This window comes from Pezoporus occidentalis, unplaced genomic scaffold (genome assembly GCF_034315485.1).
Source record: "Pezoporus occidentalis ecotype Australia unplaced genomic scaffold, CSIRO_AGI_Poc_V1 ctg81, whole genome shotgun sequence".
Classification (NCBI taxonomy): Eukaryota; Metazoa; Chordata; class Aves; order Psittaciformes; family Psittacidae; genus Pezoporus; species Pezoporus occidentalis.
This window is the reverse complement of record NW_026916170.1, coordinates 9522517-9543426: the sequence shown is the minus strand read 5'-3', so window position 1 is coordinate 9543426 and position 20910 is coordinate 9522517. Positions and strand designations below refer to the sequence as shown.

Genomic DNA, 20910 nt, shown 5'->3' with positions numbered 1-20910 from the left:
GAAGGCTGGTGCACAGCACATGCTTTTAATGGAGCTAATTCTGTTTCTGCTATTTGCCAGCTGTAGTGTGACACGGGGGATCTGCTTAGTAAAATGATAACGCTTGCACAACAAACTGTCCCTGGCTGGTTGACAAATGGAGAGCAGCAGTATCATTACTGAGCAAAAGCCCAGACTCTCCTCCTTGTCATCCTCTCACACTGAGCTAAGAGTCAAAAGACAGCATCTATTTCACAGGTTAAAGTGGAAAGAATTTGTGGAAGTACCTGAGAGCCCAGGTCAAGGTTTTCCTCAAGTTTGACTTCATGGGTGTTGATAAATCTTTATGGGAGCTTTGTACAACTCAGGCAATAAGCTGGAGGAAGGGACTTGTCACTAGTGTCAGCCAACACCAATCTTACTTTCCCTGACAGTCACTGGAAACATATTTTATAGCACATTTCAGTGGGTAAAATATGTCAGGTGTTATACATGTAGTAACAATAATTTATCTTCCCAAACAGTTTGGATTTCAAGAGAATGGTACCAGCCAAATGGTGTTGGCCTTTTTAAACTGATGATTTGGGAAGGCTCCATTAGAAAGACAAATGCAAATGCATGGGTATCTACACATTATATAGCCATGACTTTCTATTTACCTTGAAACAGCAGAATTAATACACACTGTGTATCAGATAGAAGACTAATAACATCTAAACCAGGGAGTTGTCTGTGAGTATGGCACATTAGAGAAGTGACGCCACAGCATGTCACGTGTAATCTTAGGGAATGTGATGTTTCAATTATTAAATCAAGGCTGAAACCCAAAGATTGTATTTTTTCCCACTGGATTTTGGTTTAGTAAGTTTCCCTTTCCCCCTCCTCCACCTTGTCAGTATTGTATATAAAATAGTTTGGGTCTCAGTGGCTTTTGTGAAAGCTTCTGCTGGCTCTTGAAATGATCTAATTTACTGAGATTATTCCAGTTAAAGGTACTGAGATATCAGGGGCAATACTACTGCCAATTTATTTTTTCTTATTTCTTTTTGTTGGCGTTGCTTGTAGTGTTACCTCTAGGATAAAAGAACAAGAGGAAGCCTCGAGTGGAGGTGTAGTAGTTTAGCTCTCTATCTTCCTTGTTGAAACAGAGTATGGCAGTGCTGCAGTGCGGAGATACTCAAGCCTACATTAAATTAATTGTGTTGGGTACTGAAAGCATGCTGGCTACAGCAGAGTGGAGTCCAGTATGTTCTGATTTTCCCTGCCAAACAGCTTAGCAACTTGGGCACCAATGAACCAACAGCAATAAACAGCAGTGTCTGGATAGGATTTTACGGGGGAGTTTGTTTTTTCATGTTCCCTGCACTGCTACCTCCCTTGCTGCTGTAGTCTTTTATCTCTCTTTCCTAACTTCAAGGGAAAAAAAAAATGAAGCAAACAAGGATGACGGGATACAGAAGCTGTGGGCAATAGATCATCCAACTGCAGACACCTGACTGCAGCTATTTCTCACAAGGAGTGTCTGTGCAATAATTCCCATGTTAGGCAAAGCCTAACAGAAAATAGTTAGGAGTTGAGTTGAATAAGAAGATAGAATGGATTGAGATGATCATGTGCAGAGCTCAAGCATACTGGCCAGCAACTCAGTTGGCTCCTTTTGTACCCTTATGCTCCATTTCCCGTGCCCGTTCTCCCATTTACCTTGATCATTTCTCTTTCTCTATTATTGTCTCCTCTCAAATCAAAACCCACCCTGATTACTTTTTCCCCATGTCTCACTTTTGCCACCTCTGTATCCAAACCTGATGTTTCTGATAGGGTACCTAGCCAATAAATTTCATGGAATCATAGAATCATTTAGATTGGAAAAGACCTGTAAGACCATCGAGTCCAACTGTTAACACTGCCAAGTCCCACTAAACCATGTCCCTAAACACCACATCTACATGTCTTTTAAATACCTCCAGGGATGGTGACTCAGCCACTTCCCTGGACAGACTGTTCAGTGCTTGATAATCCTTTTGGTGAATAATATCCAATCTAAACCTCCCATTTGGCATCTTCACATCACTCCCTCTTAACCATCTGTGAAATTCAGTCATTCTTCATGATATTACCCATAACACTTGCTAACTTCTTGCTCTGTTTTCTGCCACATCTGGTAATTTCTCATGGTCAGATCACTGAGCTGAATCTCAGGCCATGGCACAATCAATTGCCAATGTACCTTCACAAACTGGAAGGGAGAAGAACCAGACTGTACAGTCACACAAATGGTGGCATTCAGATGGCCACTGAGGAAATTATGTAAGAAAGAGAAGACAGAAAGACTTAGAAGCCCTTGTTGAACAGGAAGATGTGACAGGTTTATTCACAGACAGAAAGAACAACCCACAGGAGCATGTCAACAAGGACAGGGAGGAAACCAGTCACTAGAGGGAGAACTGTGGAGAGGATTAGCTGCTTTGAAGAGCAGTGAGAAAGAGCGCAATTGGGAAATGGGATGTCAAGAGACTAAACAAAAAATCACTAGCCTGACAAAGGAAGCAGATACAACTCCTACAGTCATTGCTTTCTCCAGAAACTGCATCCAATATCAGAGAAATGTATTTAATGAACTATGGTGTTTTAGGCAGTAGAAGAATAATAGATATTTAAAAGAAAAAAAAAAGATATGAGACTGTGGACGGACTTTGCAGTATATCATGCAATACCCAGAAACTTTAAGACTATCTACTTTAAAACTTAGACTTGGGTGAAATAGAAGGCATCTGTATTCAGACCCAGCCCAAGCTGTGGAGTATAGGGGAGCATGAAATTCTGAAGAACATAAAGCATTTTAAAAACTTTATTAGTATTTTAAAAAACTCCTAAGCACATCTGAACTTTTAATTTTTTCTCTGTTCTTAGCAGAAAAATATGAGATGGGAAAAGTATAAAAAAAGGAAACACAGAAGTTTAAGACTCAAGTGTTAAACAGTTTGATTAAAAATTTGAAGATAAGATTTAGAGCTTTGACATTTAAATATCCAGCTCCTTCTGGTATCCTTTGCAGGAGGAAGTGCTGGATGTGGACATAAAATGAGTGTAAAATATGATATTAATTTGCATTGAAGTAGCAAATATTCCACAGTAGTTTCAGGTCATTAATCTATCTTCCAGCTGAGGGAACTGCATTAATAGTTTATGGGATTTACAGGGCAAGCATCAATTTAATGGTTCACCCTAAGTTTGGGAAAAATAGGAAAGGGCAGGATACTGGAGGATACCTTATATCTTGGTGCTTTAAAATCAATGGCAAAACTTTCTTGGCCTAAAATGGCCTCTAGATAATTGCTAATTCCAGTGCCACTGCTGCACCTTAATTTCCTGTCTGCAAAATGGAAGGAACCCTATTTGCTTGTCAAGTGTTAAAAGTGACAGGAAACTTCGTTGCTCTGCCTTGAATAGGAAAATAATCTCACTAATGTTAAGGTTTTCTTGCGTTTTTGGAGATAGATGGTGTGGGGGTTGTTTTTTCTTAAGTGTGGCATCAGTCTGTAAAAGGAAAAATACTTGCAACAAATTAACGGAAGATACCTGCAGGGCCACACAGTTTTGCTTACAGTATTCTCAAACCATTCTAGGATTTTCTAAGCAACTATCATCGTTGGAGTCCTGCCTGTGATTTGTCACTAGTCATTGTGTTCTTTAAACTATAATATTTCTGTGTGCTCTGAAGCTAGCTGAGAAACCCTTTTTGTTCCTTGCTGTTGGAGGTAGGGGATACCTTTGTAAATGGTGAGAGGTGTGCATTGTGTCATTTGCAGCTCATTCATGAGAAGGCACAGAACAAGAACTGGGAAATAATGTCATAACTTAGATTTGATATAAGGAGGAAATTCTTTCCTGTGAGGGTGGTGACGCACTGGAATGGGTTGCCCAGGGAGGTTGTGAATCCATCTCTGGCAGAGTTCAAGGCCAGGTTCGACGAAGCCTTGGGTGGGATGGTTTAGTGTGAGGTGTCCCTGCCCATGGCAGGGGGGTTGGAACTAGATCATCTTAAGGTCCTTTCCAACCCTAACTATTCTATGATTCTATGATTCTAACTTAATAGCTGAAATGCTATCTTCACAGAGGAGAGTTGTGCTAGTACAGCATCTATAAATCAGTGTTGGTACAGTGTATCATCAGATATGCAACCTTTTTTAAGTTAATAACACCCATAATTTGGGTGTTGATCTTCTTATTTGTTGTACAGACTTGTAATCCATGGTTTTTAGAATGATCCCCGCAGGTGGGACACTTCTAATGTGAAGTCATGCTGTGAGACACCTCTGAGTGTGCTGGGAAGATAAATATTCACTGCTTTTGGAACCCTGGGCTATGAATGTTTCAATTTTATAAACTAAACAGAACTGGGCCTGGTCAGGGAAAAAAAAGAAAAAAAACAAAAACAAACAAACAAACAAAAAAAAAACAACAAACCACAACAAAAAAAAACCAAAACCTCACAATTTTGAGAAATCCAGGTCATAAGTGAAGTAGAATGGGTGAGAAAATGAGAGGTTTTCTGCTAGGCTGATTTTGAACCAACATGTAAATTTGATTAGAAGTACATAAGCACAATATAAAATCTAATCACTTATGACAAAACCAAGTCAGGCTAGACTTCCCCTCCTTTGGAAGTATGACAACTGCTTTGTGGTCCGCTTTTACCACTGAAGTATGAAACACAGTGAGCTATAGATTTGGGCTACCTTGCAGTTTGCCTTTCAGGTATGAGGACCAATCATGGGTGCTGCCAGGCTTTCCCATGCTGTCCCATCCCTTCCAATGGTGGCAACCCAACCACCAGCCATGGTAAACATGATCAGAGAAGTGACTGCATCATGGGAGAAGAATCTGGGTTGAATCGTACATAATGCCACTAGCAGCTTCTTTCAACAGCATGTCTGACAAGCAAGGAATGAAGAGCAGTAGAAGCTGATTTCATTCCTTTTCTAATTAATTTGTTCCCCAGGGCTTACCAATCTTAAAGCCTCTTCCTGTTTGTTTTGTTAAATAGTTTGAATTCAGTGGAGAAATCAGGACTGGCTGCCTCAGGGCAGCTGGCAGGAAGTAATTCTCGGGATTTGTCACATGGTAGCATGATACAAAAAAAGTCAACCCTATGCAGTCTTTTGCTAATGCCTTTTTTCTCCTCTCTACATGACAGCTTGGTGTTGCTGGGCAAAAACAAGTAAAGAAATTTGTAATTAAACATGAAAATTTGATAATCCTCAATGATCTATTTTGTTATAAGATTATGGGATTGTGTAAAGCAGTGTGTATTTTATAATGACTAGAGCATAAGTGTGCCTGGGTATATACAGCTGAGACAGCCAAGGCAGGAGCTGACTCTGGGACTTCTCCCTCTGTCTTTTCCTTCCCATTTCTTTTAAAGAAACAGAGTTTAACTGAAATTTCTGGGAGTACATCCTACTGCCACCTGCAGTTGAAGTCCCATCATACTTTAACCGTTAAAAAGACTTTCCCCCTTGGCAAGGGGCACCCTAACTGAGGTGGGACACTTGGGATTATCAGTGTCAGACACAGGGGGTAGCTATTCTATTTCTGCTACTACACCAATTTTCTATTTTTTTCCCAGTGTGCCAGTTGAGCTACTTATGAACATGATGTGGAAAACAAATCGATGAAATGTTGCAAATTATAAAAAATATTCTTTTAACAATTTTTGTTATTATCATTAACATAAAACAAGAGGGGAGAGGGAGAATTGTTTAAAACTACTTTCCCTGCCGGACAGAAAATGATACTGGACCATCTTTTTGATGTGATAGGCTCATTGCATACTATCTCTGTAAGATATGTTCCTCATGCTTGTGGTTCTTTAACAGGGCTTAAGGAAACCTTCTTCCAAAAGAAAAAAAAAATATATATATACACTGTGTACTTGAACAAAGTACAAAGGAAGTGGAGAAACTATTAAAGCCAAAATATCTTTTTTCCCCAGGATCTGGCCTGCAGCTTGTACCCCTTCCAACCTTATGTGATGACTCATGCGTTTACATTCCCCACGCTTCACATGGCATCTGCTGCTACACATTTGTGGCAGGATCTTGTCTTTGAACAGCTGGTGACAACCCACTTCCTCTTGCTTTCTTCAGCAGAGATTTTTCAATTGTTTCTTGTTGTTTTGGTGTGAGACCCAGTGTTGGAGAAACAAGTCCATTTACCCTGATTAGAGCCAGCCATTTAAGTGCTTGCCAGTTAACAACCCATTTGTTATTTTTCTAAGGACCCATGAAATACTTCCCCTTTTTCTCCTTTCACTTTCTTCAGATGTGATTCCACATAAACAGAATAAAATCAAGCATTTCTTATATAAAATGTTATAAACATTTCCCTTGTTCTCACTCTTCTTGTTGTCCTACAGAGCTGGAGATGAAGGGATCCTTTGCTTGCTTTCTTCAAGCTAATCACAATTAGTTTGATGACATGATAACCATGCTGCCTTTTTACATCTAGAGAAACTGCTACTAATGATGAGTGTCATAGACATGACCTTCAGAAAAGCAAACAGGAGAACATCACGCTCTCATTAGCAACAATGATATAAAAAGTAATTAATTTTGGTTACTTGCTGCCAGTTCTGCTAACAGACATCAAGAAAAATAGTTTAACATGCATGTCTTTTTAGCAAACTTAGGGAGAGTCTGGTTTATACTAGTCAAGCACATTCAGTGAAACAAATCTTTTTTCGTGGATTTTATCTCAACTGTGTTTATGAAATCATACACTGTGTTTTTACGCTTTTGGGAAAAGTACGTACTAAAAATGGAGCTTAATGCTTAGCTGTGACTTTTTTCGTTGTTGTTTGATTTTTTTGTCCTCTCATTCAACACATCTATATTTCCTTGCCAGAGACCACTTCTGTTACGTAAATATTTTAAGGAAGTACTAAACCTTCAAGTGAGACCATCTCATTTCCATTTTTGAAAATGCAATTTCTTACTTCAGACAACTCCAGTAGTAGTTACCTGTGAAATTGCATATAATCCTATCAGACCTAAAGGCAATAAAGGTAGGGGCTCTTCTGCTTTAAAATGGTTGCTGTATTTACTACTGATTTGATGGCTATGCCATTCTGTAGGAATTTTCGAAGTTGGGTTTTATTTTCTCCTTTTCATAATTCAAGTTGATGTTAAAAGCTGCATTGTTTAGACTGTATTTTACTGTTTATTTCTATAAGCAGTATCTGCTCATAACTTCGCCTATAGTTTGCCTGTCCCTTAAAACATAGGTATACTTACAGTACATGACTATTTAGATGTTCTGCACTGCTCTGCACAGATATCTTTAACAACCATTGCATACTCCAAGTTGAGTTTTCTGTTGTAAATACCACAAAGCATATAAGTACAGAGGAAGGAGTTTTCTTGGAGGGTCACACTTGCTTCCTGCCATTGCTGGTTGATTGACTCTCTCTCTAATAAATAATTTCCTGGATCCTGAATTTAAATAATAAATAAGCATTTGTATTTACTGAATAATTACCAAATTTGTTTTTTTCTATTTGTTTGTTTCTTGTGGCAAGGGAGGTTTTCAAATCACTTCTCTGCTCAGGAAATTGAAAACAGCATCTATTTTTGGTTTGCATTTGACTTCCTAAGATGGAGCTGTTGAAACCTGTTACAACACTAATTTACTTAAAGATGTATTATGTGCACTTCACTAAAATTCTGAGGGGAAAAAGCTTTGCTTTCACAGTTTGGCCTGCAGCTAAGATTCCCCATGAATTCCTTCATGAAGAAGCCAGATGAGAATTATCCACATATTTTTCTGCATACAGCATTATTGAGCTGATTGGTTTATAAACCTGTGCCCTTCTTAAAATATACGTAAAAGGCAAATGGGCTGAAAGTGCACCCTTTCTTTGTAGCTGTGCAAATCAATGACTGATTTGGATGAATCTGTTCCCCAGACCTGATGTCAAAACAAAACACTACTGCCTTGTAGCCAGAGATGAAAGGTTTCTCATTTCCTGAAATGCAGTATAAGTGTAAAGAGAGATGCTAAAAGCCTCGATGCTCATTTTTTTGGGGAACAAACTGTAGAGGTTAGTTACACATAACTCTTCGATAATTCTTACTGATTAGCTGTAATTTCCACTTGAGCACACCTTTGGTCTGTGGTGTTCTGCAGCTGAATGCATAACATCTCTTGGTCCCTTGGGAAGTATTGGTAACAATTTAGTGTGGCAAGCTGTGTGATGTCTACTGAATGAACAGCAGTGTCATTTTTCATGTATTTGAAAAGACTGCCTGTTCAACATAGCTGACGACAAATTTTAGGTTGGGATAGATTTTTCCTCCCTTCACAGATGGGCTGTTCCCCTCCCCACAGTGTCATTCACCATAGGCTAACTCTTCTGTGCCCTTTCTATTCTCTGGGAGAAAGATCTGCAGATAACTGGATATTCAACACCTGTGTTTCAATTATCATATTATTTGAAGAATCTGGTGATTCACTTAACGTTCCTCAAAAAGATCTCTTGATGAATTGCTATTGCAGAGTAAATGTGTTTGCTTCCCCTTTTCTCTCTGTCTGAATTTGATTTCACAGAGCATTTCAGATAAAAGGTAAAGATTTCAGAGTCCTAATCGTGCTGCTGTTGTTGGCAGCATAGGGTGTACTTTACCTTATATAAAATGCCAAGAGAAAACCACATTATTTTCATTGTGATGTAATTTCTATTTTTATTTTTTATTTGTGAGGTTTTCCAGAATAGGCATATCTGAAAGCCATGATAGTTGTATTCAGCAAAGATTTATCGATAGCATTTAATTCCAAGATATACATGTATTGGAGGGGTTTGTAGTGCAAAAAAACAGCTTCGGGCATATAAGACAACATCTCAGTTCTTTCTCTGTCTGCTGTCAACTACCCTTGAGTCATTCCACTTGCTGAAGCTTCAGGTCAATAAAACAGATTTCAAAGCAGAATCTGGTATCTACTGAGACACTAACTCTATTGTGTGCCTGTAGAAAGTCCATATCTTTTTATTCTTTCCTCCTAATGTTGTTGCTTGTCTAATTTTCTTCTATGGAGGAATACTAATGCATGTTCAATGTGGCTGCATTTAAAGAATTTCTGCATGTCCTCAGTTTCCATCAGCATGTGTTTTATTTCTGGATGTGTAATCCTAGGAAAGAATTGTTAGTTTCTTTTGTACAGTCTGCAAAAAAAACACCAGGTCCAGAAGGGGCAAAGTTTATCAGAGAAGTTTGATAAGATTGATAGACTCCTATTATAGAAAATAGTAAATATTTCAGCATGTGTTCCAGAGCTTACAGTGTACTTTTATTTATTTTACTGTTAAGTTTTGATAACACTATGGTGTGCTATGTGTCCTTGACAGTGTCATTTATTATGAAATTGAGAGTTTCCATCCCGTTTCATATTTGGTTTTGACGTAAAATTAGGCAAAGTGCTGAAATGTCACTGTTCCGTTAAATTGGAACACTGATGAACATTTTCAATCAAAAGAAAATATTTTTATATTCTTGGAATGGAAGAGCCTTTGCAAATTCCTGTAACCTAAAGAGAGTTATAGTCCTCGTCCTTACTCGATTTCATGGTTCCCAACTAATACTACAGTTCCCAAATTGAGCTACAGGATTCTCATAGTGTACCACATGGAAGAAACACATCCTAAGAGATACAGTGTATTACAGTTGGAGTCCTTTAGAAATCCCTGCCCTGCAAAAAGTATGGGCTGGAATTAAAAAGTAAACAAGGCAGTGGAATGGGTTGCCCAAGGACGTTGTGAATGCTCCATCCCTGGCAGTGTTCAAGGCCAGGTTGGACAGAGTCTTGGGCAGCATGGTTTAGTGAAAGGTGTCCCTCCCCATAGCAGGGGGGGTTGGAACTAGATGATCTGAAGGTCCTTTCCAACCCTAACTATTCTATGATTCTGCATTTATACAGGGAAATATAGCGCAAATTACATTTTAATTTTCTGTGTTATCAAGCACACTTCAGTTAAGTTTTTCTACTAGCCACTACTCTATTTCCAGGTATTAGGAATGCTATATTCTATATATCAATTAGTCCATTATAGGTAAAAACTTAAGGGGATCACAGTTTTTCCCTTATTTTGGAGAATACCACAATAGGAAGGTTAAAGTGGGTGCACTCTCATTCCATAAGTATGTTTTCTGAGCATGAACAGCAATAGTTTAGTACAGACTTTAGGGAGAAACACACTGCATCACAGTGGCCCATTACAGAAAAACATGATGACTAAATACTAATGAAATCATTCCATGACAGATTGTCTAGAGTGCAGAGCTGGGTTTGCAGGCAGGCGGGGTAGTTGTCCAGGTTTTCCACAGGCTAGATCAAGTAGTGCTACAACTTATTTTGTGCAGGATGAGAGATAAGGCTTGAGGCTTACCCTTTCTTGAGGAACCTCCTGGGTCTAATGCTATCTCTGAGCACAGCCAGGAGTTCCAGAAGAGTACATACAAAATTCATTGAATCAGAGAAACATTTAGGTTGGAAAAGACCTTTAAGATCATGGAGTCTAAATGTATTTGGACTCTGCAAACTGTATAACTGTGTTGGACGCTATACCTTTGTTGGTTTGGGTTTGTTTTTTTTTTGGAACCAGTTTCAGTTTAACTCCGCCTCCAATGGTGGTTGTCCAATTTAAGGTGGCAAGGGAAAGAGTGGGAGGAAAGGCAGGAGAATGGGACTAAATGAAGAGAGAGTTACATGTTCTTTATTGTTTCTCAGTGGATATTCTAGGTAAAATATGGCATGTCTGATACACCCAAAACATTCAGCTGGCACATGAAGAACATATAACACCAGGTCTTTTGTTTTATTCAATTTTCTTTTTTTTTTTTTCTCCCAAATATCTTTTTACTTCTCAGAAACATGAAAAAGAAACTAAGTAGGCCTCAGTTCCCCAAAAGTATTTTGAATTCTTCAGAGGAAAGCATACATTTGGACACAACAAACCACAAATGCCATTTCATTTTCTTTTTCAAGCATACTCTGGTGAAAGGCCGGCTGACCTTTTGTGAAAGATGTCTTCCTGGAAATATGGTGAATTTTCTTTCAATTCTTCCCATGGTGGTAGCGGTGGTGATTTGTGTTGTACATTGGTTGCTGGACTGTTCTTGTCTCAACCCGTGGGAGTTGCACTCTTTCGATTCTCCTCCCCGTTCCGCCGGGAGAGGGGAAGGGAAGAGCCCCGGGGTGGGTGGAGGGCCCTCGATTGCTCTCAGCCCGGCACCATTCACTGGGAGTGAGTGAACAAGCTGTCTGGGTAGGGTTTAAACCATGACACCATTCTGTGGAGATCAGTTTGTCTTCTGTTTATAGAGTAAATAATCCACCATCATACCTCCTTGAATGGAAGAACCCAATAGCTCCTTGGCCCTTTTAAATTTTTCTTCTCCATTAGCTGTTCATCATTTGCCTTGATGGATAAATCTATCCGTCAAAGCCAAGGATTAGAAGTACTTAGTATTGTAGTAGCATTGCAAACTGTTTTATAGATGTATGGAAAGTGATAGGAAAAATCATCTGCTAAATTGTGTTATGTCAAGAACAACTCATCAGGTAGAATTAGTATATTTTGGGAATTAAAATATATACAAAAAGTTGGAATATAGACTTCATGTTTATTCTTAAACATGCAGAGCTTTGTCTATTTATTCATAGGTAAGTATATACACAATTTTGTTTTAAGCATTAAAAGGTAGCGATCTGATCTTTCACTCCCTATACTGCTGTTTATTCCACATCAGCAGCCTCATAACAAATTCATTGGCCCCTAAACTATGGTTTGTGATGAGCAAGAGACAAATGCTTAGCTTTCCCTCTGTTTGATCCTTGTAATCAACCTTATTTCCTCTACAGAATTCCAATTATCCTATTAAACAATCAGTCAGGATGCTTATATTGATACAGGTGTCTTAATTGGTTAATTTATACTCATGCCAGCCCCAACTAAGAATTCATTTCCCTGAGGCCTCCTTAGATAACCACAGTTCTTCCTAAGCCATAATGGTAATTCCCAGCAGGCATGTTACTTGAGCACAATGTTAAGACCTACATGCAAGCACCCCCCACAACACACTAATCTCTGTTTAGCCATAAATATACATGCTGTTGATCTTTTCTACCTTGTAATTTCTAACCTATTTAGTTTTAATTATAAGACTATGATTATACAACACTGACCGTATGCTTCTAAAACCAATTTTCAAGAAAAAAGTCCTAATAATATTGCTGTTTTTAGTAACACTCCAAAGCAATTAAGCACTTATTAGATGCCAGCAAATTCAGCTGCAGTCTATCACATACACATTTATTTGCATATGCTGTTTGGTGAGTGACATCGTTTCATTATTGACTTATGAGGATGGAAATAATAGATGGATTATTTACTGAACTGTCTTTAACTCTGCATCAACCAAAATAGCTAATTAAATGTGCAACAACTTTCACTGGCACAGGCTGGGAGATTTTAAAATCAAGGTGAAAAGAAGGACAAGTGTTAGTCTGAAGCACTAGTTTGTGCTTTATAAGACTCGTTCTCACCATGGCAAGAAATACTGGATATCTAGTCTTGTAAATCATCAGAGAAACTAGATAGAAATACAGGTAGATTAAATAAAAAATATTCCCTAGGAAATCAGTTTTTCCAGACCAGACAAATCCTCTAGTGCACTACCATTATTATTATTTTTTTCCAGACTTACATCAGATGAATGTCATGAGCAGGATCTTCTGCTACAGTCCTTAGAAGGGCCCTACTCAATAAACTGTAATAGTTGTTCCCTAACTTCATTTCCAGTTTAACTTACTTCACCTATTTAATTTCTTTCCGTCTGCTGATGTAAATTAGGAACTCACCTTCTCCCCTCCTTATTCTATTGTACTAGGTGGCAGGTTGCAGGCAGAAATGTTTGTAGAAGTAGGCAATGTTATCTTTAGGTCATAGACATAGTATTGTACTTGCCAAAGGCAGCAGTCCGTAGAGAGCAAGCCACTGAACCTGCATCTTTTGAACTGCAGACTGACATCCAGGATTTGTGATGATTCTGCTTTTCTGTTCATTGGAATGTATCTGTTTATCCTTTTAGAAGATACATTCAGTTCATATAAAATAACTTAGACCAACAGTTTCTGCCGATGATCACATACAATACCTATTTTGCGTTCTCTCTGTTGCTGGTCACATGGTGGAATGAACCTGGAGGGACGCCAGGTACCCACCAAAGCCACTCTATCACTTCCCTTTTCAGCTAGACAAGGGAGAGGAAAACAAGGCTCATGGGTCTTGATAAGGGCAGGGAGAGATCATTCACCAATTACTGTCACAGGCAAAAGAGAATTGACTGGGGAAATTAGTTTAATTTATTGCCAATCAAATCAAAGAAGGGTAGCGAGAAATAAAAACTTACCTGAAAACATCTTCTCTCCACCCTTCCATTCTTTCCGGGCTCAACTTTGTTCCTGAATTCTGTACCTCCTCACCCCCAGTGATGCAGGGGCACAGGGAATGGGAGTTGGGGTCAGTTCATCACACATTGTCTCTGCCGCTCCTTCCTCCTCAGGGAAGGACTTCTCACACTCTTTCCCTGCTACAGCTTGGGGTCCCTTCCATGGGAAACAGTCCTCCACTAACTTCTCCAACATGAGTCCTTCCTACAGGCTGCAGTTTTTCATGAACTGCTCCACCGTGGGTCCCTTCCATGGGGTGCAGTCCTTCAGGAACAGACTGCTCCAGTGTCGGTCCCTTCCGTGGGGTCACAAGTCCTCCAGCAAACCTGCTCCAGCATGGCCTCTTTCCATGGCGCCACAGGTCCTGCCATGAGCCTGCTCCAGAGCAGGTTTGCCATGGGGTCACAGCCTCCTTCAAGCATCTCCCTGTTCCTGCATGGGGTCCTCCATGGGCTGCAGATGGAAATCTGCTCCACCGTGGACCTCCACTGCGCACGGGGACAGCCTGCTTCAGCATGTGCTGCACATGGGCTGCACCACAGGTGCTCCAGTGCCTAGATCATCTCCTCCCCTACTTCTGCACTGGCCTGGGTGTCTGCAGAGTTGTTTCTCACACATTCTCACTCCTCTCTTTGGCTGCAATTGCTCCTGTGCGGTAACATTTTCCCCTTAAATATGTTGTCAGAAAGGCACTACCACCATTGCTGATGGGCTTGGTGGCTGGCATTGGCTCTATTTGACATAAGGGAAGCTTCTAGCACTTTCTCACAGAAGCCACCCCTGTAGCCCCTCTGCTACCAAAACCTTGTCATGCAAAACCAATACAGCTGAAGTGTATGACCTGATACTGCCTTGAAATGTATCAAAAACTTCATATGCATATATTTTTTAAATTATAAAAAAAGTAGTGTAGTGTGAACTGGAAAACCCCTATTCACTCCAACAAGACAGTATCTGCAGATGATACATTCCAGCAAAACATCTTTTTATACATACAAACTAACAAGGAAAGTTTGGCAATGGCTTAGTCACCGTTCAGCTGAATCACTGATGTCTTTTAGAAAACAACATGGTTGCTGGGAGGGTTGTTCATCTTCTCTATAGTAAATTAGATTAAATGCAGTGAAACAGGTACTCTGCAGAGATATATTTTGGGATAGGAAATAATTTTTTTCTTCTCCTTGTGGGTATTGGCTAATATTTTATATTGCTCAAGCAGCATCTTTGATAGACAAGTGTGCCAATTGCTGCTGTGCAGCAGTATGAATAATGCCATTTCCAAATGTGCCATCTTCAGGGACACTGTTTCTGGAAATGATCACAAAAACAGTGAGGCTTCTTTTCCCGGGCATAAGTGAACTGTATAGAACAAATTCCTGTTGACAAAATACATGAACTCCACAAGAGAATATGACACCTGCCTAAGGTGGTGACGGTCTCCAGGCTAAGCTATCCTTTTGACTAGGCTCCCCAAAGACAGCAGCTGAAGCACCCAGGCTCTTGAACGCAAAGCAGTTCCTAGAGGATGCAAATATATTTTGCAATTTTGCTTCCAAAGAAACTCAGCCAAGATCTGTTCCCTTTTTCCAACATATCCATGGAGATGTTAATTCTGTATTTCTGCAGATGTATGCAGTTGTATCTGGCATTTTGATTCCTTACACACAGTCTGTACCTTTAATGTCTTTCACGAAAAATGTGTTAAGAAAGAAGGAAAACAAATAGGACCAGCCTGGGTTACTTGATGACCTATCCAAGCTTGCATCTCAAAGTCAAAATGCAGCAGTTCTGAAAGTCAGAGCCACGTAAATTCCAGCAGGTTCAGCATATTCACCAGGAATGTCAGATTTTTGTGAATTATTGTCTGTTCTCATTGATTATCTTTGAGAATGTAGAAAAAAAAATGTCCAAAAGTTTCTCCTATCTCTGGAACTTCTACCAAGTTTCTTCCCTGGTTTCTCTGTTATCTTTAAAAATATAAATTCAGACTGAAGGTTTTTCCCCTCAGGTAGGAGACTTCTTAGATCTCTCTGCTTTGTCTGACCACTGCTTTCATAAAAGATGGAGAAATTCAATTTTGGCTCAACTGTAAAGATGCTTTTTTTTTATTTTATATCCATCTTAATTTTCTGCTTTCTTATGTTTCTACTGTCAGGAGCAACCCCTCAAAATATCATGAACTGTCTTTGTGGCATCATAGGCTTGAATTACTGACCTTGCAATGACAGTGCTCTTGAGATTTCTGAATGAGTTTTGTTCCACCAGGGAACTGATTGCAGTGAAAAATTCCAAACATTTTAGTCTTCATTGACAGCATCTTCAAGCCTTCTTGAAGTTTACTCATCAACTGCAAAGGTTCCCATTATAGCATCTACAGCCAGGAAGAAACACCCAGGATGTTCTGTGAATTTGATTTTATTCAGCTTGCAAAAGCCACTGAAACAATTTTATACTTCTACGTAAGTGTTATCACTGCATATTTTCTGCCAGAACAGGACTAAATCCAATATGGCCATGCACCTTTGAAATAAAAAGGGGGTGCCCTTTAATACTAGAGCAAGGATACCCACAAGTCAGAAAAGGTTTTCCATATTTAAACTACTTTTTTCCAGACTGAAGGTTTTTGTAAAGAAGTCTGTGCTGGAAAATGGTGGGGAATCTGCTGGAAAGAAGAAGGACATTGAGAGATCTTGGATAACCTTAAACTAATCCTATCCTTTGTTTTTCCTGGGTTTAGACTGGATCTGCACCAAGGTATATCCATTATAAGCCGACAGGGCAGGGGAAAAAGCATGCTTCTGGGGCAGCTGGACAAGCAGTACCAATGAGGGAGAGCTTGGCAGCAATGGGATTGAGAGACTGGGTTGCACTGCCAGGGGTGTGTATTGTTTCCTGAACAATACGTAGCACTTAATTAACAGGGCCTGAATACTTTCAAGCACTTGCATTGAGTGGAAAAGACTCATATTTCTATTCAGTTGTGTTTTAATGGTTCTATTAGCACTTGCCAAATTTCGTACATGTTCGTTTCAAATACTTGCATCCCACCCTGATGACTCTTTTACAGCTACTGTAACACATGTTGGGTGTGTATCATTGCAAGTTATTCCATTGGATTACAGGTGATCATACTCCTGTGCCTTTTCCACGTGGGTCTCCCAGTAACTGCTCTGGTGCTGCTCAGCGGGGTGGGCCGGGCACCCTTCAGAGGGATCTGCACAGCCCCTCTGGCCCGGGCTGGGGTGTCCTGCCCTGTTTCCTGCTGGCCTGTGTCTCAGGGTGGGCTTTCCTGTGGGCCTGAGTCGAGGTCAGACCCTCAAGTCCCAGTGGAGTGCAGCGTGGTGAATCCTTTCCTGTCACGTTAGCTGCAGTGGCCAGTCATGAGGGCTGGGCAGGAATGCCAGCTGTCCCATAGCTTGGGGTGTGGCTCCAAGGACTTCGTTGCGGCTGTGGGCACTTCTCACTGTGCCCCATGTCCCTTTGCTGCAAGGAAAGCGGCCGCATTACCTTAGGAAGAGGTTACGCTGGCAGCCATCAATTAGGGACAAAAGGCAAGGAAATGAGTCCTAGTAGGCTGCCTGAAACCTGTGTGTCACCCCTTCTGCTGCCAAAACCGCCTGTGAAAGCTCACAGTTTATTAAAAGTACCTGTCAGAACTAGAATGACAAGTTGTGCTTTTCATAGCCCTCCTCTAACGCAGCTGTCAGAAAAAACCTCCCAGCCCATGTGGTTTATGTTTCAAAGAATCATAGAATCATAGAATAGTTAGGGTTTGAAAGGACCTTAAGATCATCTAGTTCCAACCACCCCTGCCATGGGCAGGGACACCTCCCAATAAATCATGTCACCCAAGGCTTTGTCCAACTTGGCCTTGAACACCGCCAGGGATGGAGCATTCACAACCTCCCTGGGCAACCCATTCCAGTGCCTCACCACCCTCACAGGAACGAATTTCTTCCTTATATCCAATCTAAACTTCCCCTGTTCAAGTTTGAACCCATTACCCCTTGTCCTGTCACTACAGTCCCTAATGAAGAGTCCATCCCTGGCATCCCCTATCCCTTCAGATACTGGAAGGCTGCTATGAGGTCTCCACGCAGCCTTCTCTTCTCCAGGCTGAACAGCCCCAACTTTCTCAGCCTATCATCTTCATATGGGAGGTGCTCCAGTCGCCTGATCATCCTTGTGGCCCTCCTTTGGACTTGTTCCAACAGTTCCATGTCCTTTTTATGTTGAGGACACCAGAACTGCACACAATACTCCAGGTGAGGTCTCACGAGAGCAGTGTAGAGGGGCAGGATCACCTCCTTTGACCTGCTGGTCACACTCCTTTTGATGCAGCCCAGGATACGGTTGGCTTTCTGGGCTGCAAGCGCACACTGAAGCCGGCTCATGTTCATTTTCTCATCGACCAACACCCTCAAGTCCTTCTCTGCAGGGCTGCTCTGAATCTCTTCCCAACCTGTAGCTGTGCCTGGGATTGCTCCGACCCAGGTGTAGCACCTTGCACTTGGCATGGTTAAATATCATCAGGCCACCTCACAAGCGTGTCGAGGTCCCTCTGGATGGCATTCCTTCCCTCCAGGGTATCAACTGAACCACACAGCTTGGTGTCATTGGCAGACTTGCTGAGGGCACGCTCAATCCCACTGTCCACGTCAGCGACGAAGATGTTGAACAAGACCGGTCCCAACACCGATCCCTGAGGGACGCCACTCGTTACTGGTCTCCAGCCGGACATTGAGCCATTGACCACAACTCTTTGTGTGTGGCCATCCAGCCAGTTCTTTATCCACCGAGTGGTCCATCCGTCAAATTGATGTCTCTCCAATTTAGAGACAAGGATGTTGTGTGGGACAGTGTCGAACGCTTTGCACAAGTCCAGGTAGATGACATCAACTGCTCCGCCCCGTCCATCAGTTCTGTAGCCCCATCATAGAAGGCCACCAAATTGGTCAGGCAGGATTTACCCTTAGTGAAGCCATGCTGGTTGCCACCAACCACCTCACTGTTTTTCATGTGCCTTAGCATGCCTTCCAGGAGAATCTGCTCCAAGATTTCACCAGGCACAGAGGTGAGACTGACTGGTCTGTAATTCCCCGGGTCATCCATTTTCCCCTTCTTGAAAATGGGGGTTATATTTCCCTTTTTCCAGTCATCGGGAACTTCACCTGACTGCCATGATTTTTCAAATATGATGGCCAGTGGCTTTGCAACTTCATTCTCCAGCTCCTTCAGGACTCGTGGATGGATTTCATCATGTACCATGGACTTGTGTACGTTCAAGTTTTTTAGTCTCAAACCAGATACTCTCCTACAACAGGCCTAGGGTCATCCTCGCAGTCCCTGCCTCTGCCTTCCAAAATGTTTCATTGCAGCGAGACTTGCTGAGAGTACTTTTTTGCTGATTTGTGAAAATTCTCATAAGATGAGCTCTCTAAAGACATGTTAATTTACATACTTTCGTCAACTGCTGCTTGCCCTGGATGGACAGAGAACTGCTTTAAAATGTAGGTGGTGAAAATTTCTTGTGAACTGGGACAGCAGGGAAATACATGTATGTTGACAAAATAACAAAGTGCAGATGTTCTAGGAAAAAACCAGGATGCTCATTTATATGCCTAAATATGGAAGCGGATGTAGAAACTTATCTCTGTGAACTCAAACTTGAATTTTCCCATTGGTCTGCACAAGACAGCAAATGCCATCACCTTAAATAATTTCAAACACACACCCCCACGCACCCCTTTTTTCTTCTTTTTTTTTCTCTTGATGAGGATAAAATAAGTATGAGCAAAGAAAAAGCAATCAGGGAAGGCAGTCAGTGGGAGGGGGAGAGGGGCACCGTGAGGGGTGAGAAGAGATCTTGAAGGGAGAATAGGGGCAGCCAGGAGGGAAGAGTGTGAGGGGAGAGGTGGGGTGGTCATGATGGGTGAGGGGAGATTGTGAGGGGAGAGGAAGGGCAGTCATGAGGGAAAATCATGAGGGGAGAGGTGGGGTTGGTCATGAGGGGGGATCGTGAAAGGATAGCAGGGACAGTCTTGAGGGGTAAGGAGGATTTGTGAGGGGATTTGAGGGGTGGCCATAGGGGGTGAGGGGAGATCATGAGGGGAGAGCAGGGGTAGTCATGAGGAAAGTTCATGAGGGGACAGAAGAGGCACCCATGAAGGGCAAGGGAGATCATGAGGGGACAGAAGAGGCAGCCGGGAGGGGTGAGGGGACAGCATGAGGGGAGAGCAGGGGCAGCCATGAGAGAAGAGAATGAGGGGAGAGGTGGGGTGGTTATGAGGGAGGATCATGAGGGGAGAAGTAGGGAAGCCATAAGGGGAAATTGTGAGTTGACAGGAGGGGTGGCCGTTAGAGTTGAGGGGGGACCACAAGGGAAGAGCAGGGGTGGCCATAAGGAAAGATCATGAGAAGAGAGTTGGGGTGCTCAAGAGGGGAGAAAGGAAACCGTGAGGGGACAGGAGAGGCAGCCATGAGGGATAAGGGGAGATTGTGAGGGGACAGGAAGGACAGCCACGATGGGTGAGTGGAGGTTATGAGGGAACAAGGGAGGCATCCATGAGGGAAGATCGTGAGGCGACAGGTGAGGCAGCCATGAGGGGAAATTGTGACAGGACAGGAGGGGTATCATGTGAGGTGAGAGGAAATTGTGAGGGGAGAGCCAGGGCGGCCATGAGGGAAGATCGTGAGGGTAGAGGTGGGACAGTCAGGAGGAGAGATGAGGGGACAGGAGGGGTGGCCACGCAGGATGAGGGGAGGTTGTGAAGTGAGAGCAGGGGCAGCCATGGGCCATGACAGGTGGCCATGAGGGGAGATCTTGAGAGGAGATGAAGGGTGTCCATGTGGGGGTAGGAGCAGCAGCTATACAGTGTGGGCCACTATGAGGGGGTAGATAAGGGCTGGCTGTGAGCGGAGATCATGAAAGGCAGCCATGAGGGGAGATCAGTTTGCCCTCAGTGATGTTTAGTGGTGGGCTTGACACTCCTGGGATAACGGTTGGGCTCAATGACCTTAAAGGTCTTTTCCAACCTAGTTGATTCTGATTATATGATTCTATATTGTGCATTATTTGAAATATATCATCATCACATGAGCCATAAATTGTTAGTTTTGGATGCATGTTTTAGCAACAGTGGGATTATTATATCAGAATATGATGTGGAATAATCGTAAATATTCATGCAGAGACTGCACTTCCTGTGTTCATGAATCTCGAGTACTCCATAAGCTTTAAAATTCCTCAGGGATGGGAACTACACAGAAAACTTCCTGGACAATTTATTATTCATTAGTTTTGCATGAGGAAACAATAGTCTGAAGACTCAGTTTCATTCAATGTTTAAAATGGAAAGATGAGAAAGCCTTTCCTTCTGCTGGAAGTGAATAGCATATGAAAACCTTTCTGGAAGACTGCACGTC

General features: G+C 41.8%; 1 long non-coding RNA gene across 1 annotated transcript in view; it reads left to right on the top strand.

Moving 5' to 3' along the window:
• The first annotated feature begins 1822 nt into the window (after positions 1 to 1822).
• LOC134156010 (uncharacterized) overlaps positions 1823 to 20910 on the top strand; it is a 32788-nt gene continuing 13700 nt past the window's right edge. The window contains exon 1 of the long non-coding RNA XR_009961801.1: positions 1823 to 2003. This is a non-coding gene — a long non-coding RNA (uncharacterized LOC134156010). The remainder of the gene's footprint in view (positions 2004 to 20910) is intronic.